Here is an 8868-nt window from a genome sequence, read left to right on the forward strand (position 1 = left end):
GCTTTCTGTTCTTTCTAGCACTGAAACTTACAAAAAAGCTAACAACGTTTTAAAGACATTTGATTCATTGTCATTTCCATCCTGGCATCTATACCTTCCAGAATACATAAATGACAATCAGTGCTGTGAAAATGTTTCCTGTCGTAATTTTAAGTGTGCTATAAAAACTAAGTACAATACATACACAAAAAGGCAAGACCTTACAACAACGGTTCAGATGCCTCCTCAGGCTAATTTTCAGTTCAAAAAAACGCATGTTGGAAAAAGTAGGCTTTATTTGCTGCCTAGCAGTACTCCTGTTCCAAGTCGAACAAAGCAGAAGGCATTGTACTCAGGTGAAAACACAAATAAAGATCGCTTGTCTGATGCTCTACAAAGAAGAGAAATCACTTGCTTTCCAAAAACAAAACTGGGCACAGTGGAAGAGCTAGGAATCTCTCCAAAAAGTGTTACATAAGGCATTGTCAAACTTCATGTCACCTCCACAGAGGCCGCAAGTTGCTATTCCCCCCACCCCGGTGAGCAGGAATTAATGATCTAAATGACACGATTCTCGGATCGGAGGTGATAGCAGAAGCCTTCCCAAAGGAGAGCTTCCTGCGCTGAAGGGCTTGCTGGTGGGGGGGAGGCTGGAGGGGGATGGGGAAAAAAACCACCCTCCCCGCCTCAGCGGTTCCAGCGAAACTCCAGCTTCGCCCCGAGCCGGCGGTTCGGGCAGGTCGCCTCCCGAAGTAAGCACACCGAGGGACAAGGCGTTCCCGCCCCACGGCGTGACACCCTTCCACCCGCACGGCGGCAGCCACCGGCTCGCCCGGACTCCCCCGCGCAGCCGGCGGTACTCGGCGGGACGGCGGCCCCGTCCCCTCTCCGCCCCACGACTGGAGCCGAGCCCCCAGCGGAGCGGGAACACGTCCCGACCAGAGAAGCGGGTGCGCGGTGTAAACAAGCGCCCGTGCGGACCGACGAGGGGAAAGGAGCGGGAGGCAGGCGGGGCAACCTCCCTCGGCTGGGGGAACCGGGGTGGGGGGAAGTGTCCCCCTTTGTGCCCGGGGAGCGACAAGCGTGCCTCCGCCCCAGCAGCTCTTCAACTACAGACCTGATGGGGATTAAAATCCAGGAGATGCAGCCACCACCCCAGCCCCGCCGGACTCGGACGCCCCCTCCCCCGGGCTACTGGAAGGGAGACACTCACCGATTGTTTCTTGCCCTCCCCCGCCCCTCGCCTCTAAAAGCAGCAGCGACCCGACGAGGCTCTTACCTTCCCCCGGCTGGCTCCCGGGCCGCCGGGACGGGCGCTCAACCCGGTCTTTCCCCCTCCTTCGCTCCAGGCGGGCAGCTCCAGCTCCGTCCCCGCAGCCCGGCGCTCCGGAGGTGTCAGCTGGCGGGTCCCAGCCGGGGCGGCACCGGCGGCTCCACTCTCCGCGGGACGAGGAGCTGCTGACGGTGGGAGGCGGAGGAGGAAGGCGGCGCGGAGGTCCCCACTCTTCCCGGGATGCGCCGCCGAGGTGGCTGCCTCCTCCTCCGCCCAGCTGTCTCTCCAGGGCCTGCCCGCTCCCTGCTCCGCGGTCTCCTGATGGGCAGCCCGGCCCCGTCCGTCCGTCCGTCCGCCCCGCCTGCCTTCCCCCGCCCCTCTCCCCGGCGGCGCCGAGCCGCGCGGCGCACAGGCCCCGCCGGCGGCCAGAAGGAGCCGGGGGCGATGGGGGATTCCGGCCCGGCCTCCTGTCCTCTCCCCGGGGCCTGGTGCACCACTCTCCGCGGGGAGAGGAGGCCCTGCCCCGGCCTGGCGAGCAGCCCCGGGAAGGTCACCGGCACCACGGAGCCCAGCACGGAGAGGCTCCCTCCGGCACCGCCGCCGCCGTTGCTACTGCTGCCGGCCCGGCCTCAGCGGCCGCTGGGTGCCGCGCTCCGCCCGGGCTGGCTTCTCTGCCGGTGCCCGGCGGCCGCCTCCGAGTCTGAGTGCCAGGCTGCCCCCTTCCCCTTCCTTCCTTCCTCCCTTGCCTCCCGCCCCTTCCCCGCTGCCAGCCTTCCCCCGCCGGGTCCCTCCGGCGCCCGGTGCCAGGCTGCCCCCCTGCGGGTCTCGGTGCCGCGGCTACCCGCCGCCGGCGCTGCGCCCGGCGGGCCGAGGCGGGGGCGAGGGGCGGCCGCTGCCGTTCCGCGGATGCCGGGAGCGGGGTGCCCGCCGCCGCTCTGCCCCGGGCTCAGCGGCAGCTGCAGTGACTGTGTGTCTGTGTCATGTCTGTGCATGGGCGGGCGGAGGCGCGGGGCCGAGGCGGAGCCAGCCCGCTGACACGCCGCCCAGCGACAGGCGTCCGAACCGCCCAACCAGCAGCAGCAGCCGCCGCCGCGACCCGCCCGCGCAGCCCGGTACCCCGGCCCGCTACACCTGTGACCGGGCTGAGGAGGGGCCGGGCCGCCGCCGTGACAGCGAGCCCGTCCCGCGGGAGGGGGCGGTGAGGGGAGAGCCGGCTCCCCGCAGGGTTTTGGGGGGAACCCGCCCGCGTCCGCCTGCCCAACGGCCGTCCCAACCGCCGCACCCGGGCTGTGGTAAGTGAGGGGAAAGCGAGAGGCGCGCCCGGCCCGGCCCTCGCCTCCGGTGGCGGCGCCAAGGTGCCCGTGAGGGGGTCGAAGTGGTGCCCAGCCGTCAGTCCTCGGCGGTGGAGAGGACCCGACTTTCCACCACCTCACCTCAGAAGCGAATACCTCATCTTTTCGCTTAAATGCGGCGGAGCGTGTCCCGGCGTTGTGTCCCTCGGTGCTGGCAACTGCTGGGAGTGAAGTGATAAATGCACCTTTTTTTTTTCTTTTTTTTTTTTTTTTTTTTCCTGCCGTAAGCATAGAACAACCCCATCAACACTGTTTGTTTGGTTTTTTTTTCTTTGGTTATTTTTATTCATCGTCTTTCTTTCACTTCCTTAGCAGTAGCAAAATGGATTGCTGCAATACGTTAGCATGCCGAGAGGATGGTGTGGTAAACTCTGTGTACGGGCGGAGAGGGTGCCTGAAATTTCGGGAGGAGCGCGCGGAGAAGAGAAACGAGAGGAGGGGAGCAAATGTGCATACAATCCGATTTCGCAAAGGCATTAATCCATTCTCAGAAGGGAAGAGGAAGGAAAGTACACACGTGCTTTGAGTAACAATGTAAACAATCAGAAGTAGAAATAATAGGGATACCATTCAGTACTTGCTGTTTTCTTCCTCCAGAATGATAAGGGAAGAGTTTTAAGGGGAAAATGTTGTTCTGTAACTACTATGCTAACTTCTCTTGTTACATCAACTGATTAAATGCTGTAACTTATTCAGAAGTTGCTAGATTGTGGGCAGAAATTATGTTTTGCAGCATGCTTTACCAAAATATTGTGAACTCTGGAACAGGTTGTTCATGGCAAGACAGTATTTACCAGATTTGATTAAGGCATTGGTCCATCAAGCTTAGTATTCTGCCGCCAGCAGCGCCCGCGTCCTGGTGCCTTAGTCAAGAGTGGTATCAGATGAACTGAAGTAAATCATGGAGTTGGAACATGCCAGTGATATCCCCTAAGTGTTACTAACTGCAAATTTTGGCATATTATAACAGTTAGGAAAGCATTTTGGGGGGAAAAACCCACCCTCTGCATATCTGTAATTTAATTCTGATTTGAATGATTTTCTGGAGAAGCTACAGTAACATACAGATTAGTCTTTATTGTGCTAGTTATTTTCATGAGCAAATCAAAGTCAGAAGTCAGCTATACTGAAGCGACTCATTCTGTCCATTCTCCTAAGCAAAGCTAAAAGCTCAGCCTTTATGTAATAATGTTTTCTTGCACTGTTGAAGGATTGTAACTGCTTTTGTGACAGTCACAATGAATGAATTGCTGGGGGTATATGGAGAAGGAAACAGGATTGTGTATATGGCTTCATTATTAATAAAATGAGATTCTCTACTGCCTGTTACTGGAATTCTGAGCAGTTTCACTTTTTTTAGTCTCATGCTATGTCTTAAAAACTATTAAATTGTCAGACTCTGATCCTACAAAATACTGAACGATTTCTGCAGGTTCTTAATGTTCTTATCTGCTATTACAGCAGGGAACTCCCAGCACCCACAAGAATTCTTGGGTTTTAAGAGCATCATGGGTTATTAGGGTTATCTAATGTACCACCATACATGACAAATGATGGAACTTCATACTGGAACAAACTGCCTTACTTAGAATTGCTCTGCATCTGTCAGGTTGGTGACCTGCTTGCAAAATGGACAACAGTTGTCCAAACCCAGAGCAGCGTTTGTCAGAAGCTCTAGCTGAGAATGATTACCACTGTGTTACAAAAACTTAACAGGGACAGGAGGAGTGACTACCTGTGAAGAAAAGATTTTTTCAGAAATTGTGTTTATAAGCAAGTAATCTTTTCATATTCATCATAAAATCGCTCCATCAGTTTTTGTCCTGGAAAATCCTGAAGTGGCAATTGCTTTGGACATAGAGTAAACAAGCAATGCAGAAGGATCCTTACGCCAAGGACAGCTAGAAGAAATTAGATGCAAATATTTGCACTTCAGATTTCATTCAGCCAGAAGGAAGCCTTCTCCAGAAGCTACAGAGGTTCTGGAGTGAGATGTCTATTTACATTTAAAAAAAAAAAAAACAAAAAAAAAACAAAAAAGGAAAACCTATAGTAATGTCAAGTATATATTTAAAAAAAAAGTAGAAAGCTGAAAATTTCAAAGCTTTAAGAGCCCTATTAATAAAAAATTATGTAAACCAGTCCTTTCTTTTTTATTAGGAACATGGTGATTTTGAGATAGTGTTATATGATCAAGTTATACTGATGTAGAATCATCTCACTAGTGTTTGGTCTCGTTTTTTCCTTATTGCAACTACAGATAAAGGCATAACAGTACACAACTTCAAACAGGTTCTGGTACTTTCACTACACCAGAACATAAGTAAAATAGGATTAAGTCTGTTTATAAGACCCCAAACGCTTACAGATTATCTGGGGTTTGATGAAAAGAACAATTATTTCCAATATAACCGCTTTACATGGAAAGGAGGTGTAAGGCCCACAAGTATTCAAACTTACAAAAGTGCATGAAGTTCATCTCCCATTTAACACCAGTGAAGTCCTTTTTACATTCTTACAGTTGCTTCATTGTTCTAGCTGAATTCAACCACTATGAGGTCTTTTGAGGAAAAAGACAGTGTTTTGTTCAGGGGACTGAAAAGTACTTTACTACTCTCATAGTGCATTATGTGCCAGCTGCAATAGCAGCCAAAATATTCCTGAAAACCGGGAAGGTGTCCTGTCCCCATTCCTCCACACACACTGCTGTAGTTAATTAGCATTTTAAATACCTAGGGAGCCTGATGCTGCTGTGTCACACTCAAGATATGGGATATGCATGGACAAAGCTAAGTTGTCCATGACCTGCTTTTACGTGGAGTTGATGAAATAGCTACTTTTCATAAAAAACAACCATTCAGGATGTTCTCAGGGGGAATGGAAATTCAAATCTGATTTAGCAGGCTGGCTGGCTTGTGTTAACTGATCCACTTCAACACAGAAGGTTGTGACCCTTTGTTTATAAATTGCTGCTCTTAACTCCCAGGTGCTAAATTGCACAACTGTTAATACCATCAGAGCATGAAGAGCAAGACCACAAGTCTGAAGCAAGTCTTAACCCTTGAGATTCTTTTTTTCATCTGCCACTGCAATGAATACAGGATTACTGTGGAACAGGCTGCCTAACATCTTTTGTAGTAGGAAAAGGCTTTCGGACAAGAAATAAGTGAAATTTAATCTACTCTGGAAAAATAAATTCTCAATTCTTGAGTGTAAAGTGGAAGCTCTGTTACATATGCTGCCCACAATGGGTACTAAATTAAAATTTAATGGAGATTTTCCTCTGCATGTAACAGAAATCAACAAAACCCAAGAAAGTCAGAGCAAGATCCAGGTTCCCTGGGGTTATAGGAACTGGAAAAAAAATAAAGACTGGTAAACTGTATGCCTTTAAATAACTAGACAACATCATGAAAACCTAAAACTGCCAGAATGCGAAGGAAATTAAGTTATTAAACTGGACATTATTTCTCTCTTATGCCAAAACAGATTTCAGACAATAAATTAATTGTTCTGTGTTAAGTTCTTTTGATTTTCATATGGCTTTCTCCCAAAATTCTGTTGTACTTATAGACACAAAAAGGTAAACATCTGTACTGGAGTCGTAGATAGTATTATGCCCTATATCAAAGAAAACTTGAAGGAAAGGGTTATTTTCCTATTTGTTTACTTCATACCTCTGTCAGAACTTTCTGTAGAATTTTTTTCATTGCTGCCAATTACTGCTTTGCCTTTGTTGTGACTCAGTCATTTAGAGAACAGTTGGGGTTTTTTTGCTTGGTTGGTTGGTCTTTTTTAAGGAATGTTTCTTTTAAAAACATAAAAACTAGTGAAGATATGCAGAACAAATATGGGGCAACTTTAATTTTATGAAGTTAATCTGATTTCAGGTTGATAGTACTTTTTAAGTTTGGACCTACCATGGTCAAGTCAATCCTGTATTTCTACTTATAGAAATAGCTGATTACTACTTTGCTAATGATGTGACTTATATATTACTCAGAAAATATTTATTTCATATGCCAAAAAGTCAATGCCAATGCTTTTAGTAATGCATAACTGCATCCTAAAAAAAAAAAATAGTAATGTGCTATGTTTGAAGTTTCTTCTTTTTTTTTTTTAAGAAGGAATCTTCACACCTATGCTGTTTGTAGTGAAATTCTGGATAATGTACAGTAGCATAACTATTCTGTATTAAGCTGTATCATTCCCTTCACATAATTTTCTGGGAAAGGAAAGCCGCATCGGACAAACTTTAAAATAATTTAAACGTCACTGTCTATGAAGGTGGAACTGACCCAGGTACTCTCAAGCCTAAATCAAGGTATGTTGAAGTCAGTGGAGCAACTGCACTGATGTCAGTGGTATTCAGTCTAAACTATCCTTTACGTCCCAGTCTGTGTTCTGGGACAATATATATACACACTTTTATGAAGTTCTTTTTTAGTAGTTGTTTCTATGTGACTGCTTCACTTCACTCCCAAGCAAATAGTGGATATAGTGTCTCCCTCTTGTTTCTCTGTTTCTTTTGTTATAGTTCCCCATTTATTGCCCTGCAGTATGAATGCTAAATAAGACTATAAAAAGCTTTAAATGAATTGTAGACTTGTACAATTAATATCTGCTATCCTTTCCAGAAGTATTAAAGCACAGGATGTATCACTCCTCTGCTCTTATCCTTACACGTTTAGATTTTAATTCATCTAAGGACACCTTTCACTACTCTGGTGAAAAGGGGGGTACTCTACCTGATCAAAACAAGACCTTGTGTTTCCATTAGAAGCACCCATCTTATACGTGGTAGTTTTAATTATTTTCAGAATAGCTTCATTAACTTCTGAAAGTGTTACCAATACAGGCCTCGCCAGAGCCAGGATGCTAATTAGAAGGAAAATTGGCTTTACAGTAGTTGAAGAATTCTGTCTTCTTTAAGAGAGTGGGAAGGCTCATTCTATCATTGACAGATTTCTGTTTCTGGCAGAAAGTAGGAATAACTGCCAGTTATATGAACACAGAGAACACCTGTGACAAATTACTTATTCCCACGTTCAAACAGCCTCTTCAGACAACCAACAACAGTAAGCCTAATAATGATGAAGTAAACAATGCTAAGATGTCCAAAGTTCCATGCGGTCCAAGTGGTGTCCTTTATGGCCAGCATCATCTGTCATCTCCAATGTCCCTAACTCGGTGGGTTAGGCAAGTTTGGAGGGTGCCGTATGAATGCTTGGATCACTTCCTTAGGCAGACAGAGTGTCAGAAGTAACACATCTGGCCTTCATCACATTTATTCTGATTTTATATTAAAACTCGTGTAAATCTGACCAAAAAAACCTATACAGAACTACACAGTAAGTGTAAATATAAAATGTAAACAAAATTAAAACAGACAGATGAATGATAAAAACATAAATCCTATTAAAAATTAATACATGATATCAAGATTTGTTAAAATAATTTTAAGGTTTGTATCAATGGCCAGGGCTTTAGAATCTGTATTAAAAAATATCTGAATTAAAAATAGGCACCGTGGGGAAGGAAATTACCCCAAACTCACTTATAAGAATCACTACCTAATGAGTCAAATAGGAATATTTTTGACCAAAAATAAAATGACCATAATTCTCAGCCAGATCCTAGAACTTCCACATTTTTTCTCAATGAGGGCTGTTCGTTAAAAATTTTCTAGAGGATTCCTCTAGAAATCAGAAATGCATTATAGCTGCTACTGTCCAATGAAGGGAGGGTAAAATAAAACCCAGATCCTATCTAATGATGCAGGCTGATTTGCTGTTTGTCCATTACAACAGTAAGAATCTTTTCCGGCAGTTTAACAAAATTGAGAGAAGAAAGTCCACTTTCGTGTCCTTGTCTGACAAAAGCACAATGGAAATATATGTACATGCTTCTGAATATAAACAGGGAGCATAGTCCGAACAGACAATCATACAAACATGAACTCATTTAGTGGCCACAAGTGGTTGTGCATCTCAGAAATGTACTGTGAATAAACTAAAATGTTCCTTTGCGGGGGCTGAGATGTGACTGCGAGCTGCATCCAGCTCTCTGGCCAAGACTGTCAATGCTAAAGAAAGTTTCTATGTTCTTGCTGGCATTTGAGAAGTTGTGAGCTATGATCTGGATTTGCTATGTTGGCAAAAGAATAGGAAAGGTCACCCCATCTCAGCAGTGAAACTGTCGGTAACAAAAGGATAATCCTCCTCAGTCTCAACAGCAGTTACAGAGAAGTTGATGCTAAGGTCA

General features: G+C 46.4%; 1 protein-coding gene across 1 annotated transcript in view; it reads right to left on the reverse strand.

Annotated features, from left to right (window-relative positions):
• LARGE1 (LARGE xylosyl- and glucuronyltransferase 1) overlaps positions 1 to 2003 on the reverse strand; it is a 291365-nt gene extending 289362 nt beyond the window's left edge. The window contains exon 1 of the mRNA XM_063321581.1: positions 1259 to 2003. The gene's annotated coding sequence lies outside the window, so the exon portion shown is untranslated. The remainder of the gene's footprint in view (positions 1 to 1258) is intronic.
• Positions 2004 to 8868: the final 6865 nt, after the last annotated feature.

This window comes from Chroicocephalus ridibundus, chromosome 1 (genome assembly GCF_963924245.1).
Source record: "Chroicocephalus ridibundus chromosome 1, bChrRid1.1, whole genome shotgun sequence".
Lineage (NCBI taxonomy): Eukaryota > Metazoa > Chordata > Aves > Charadriiformes > Laridae > Chroicocephalus > Chroicocephalus ridibundus.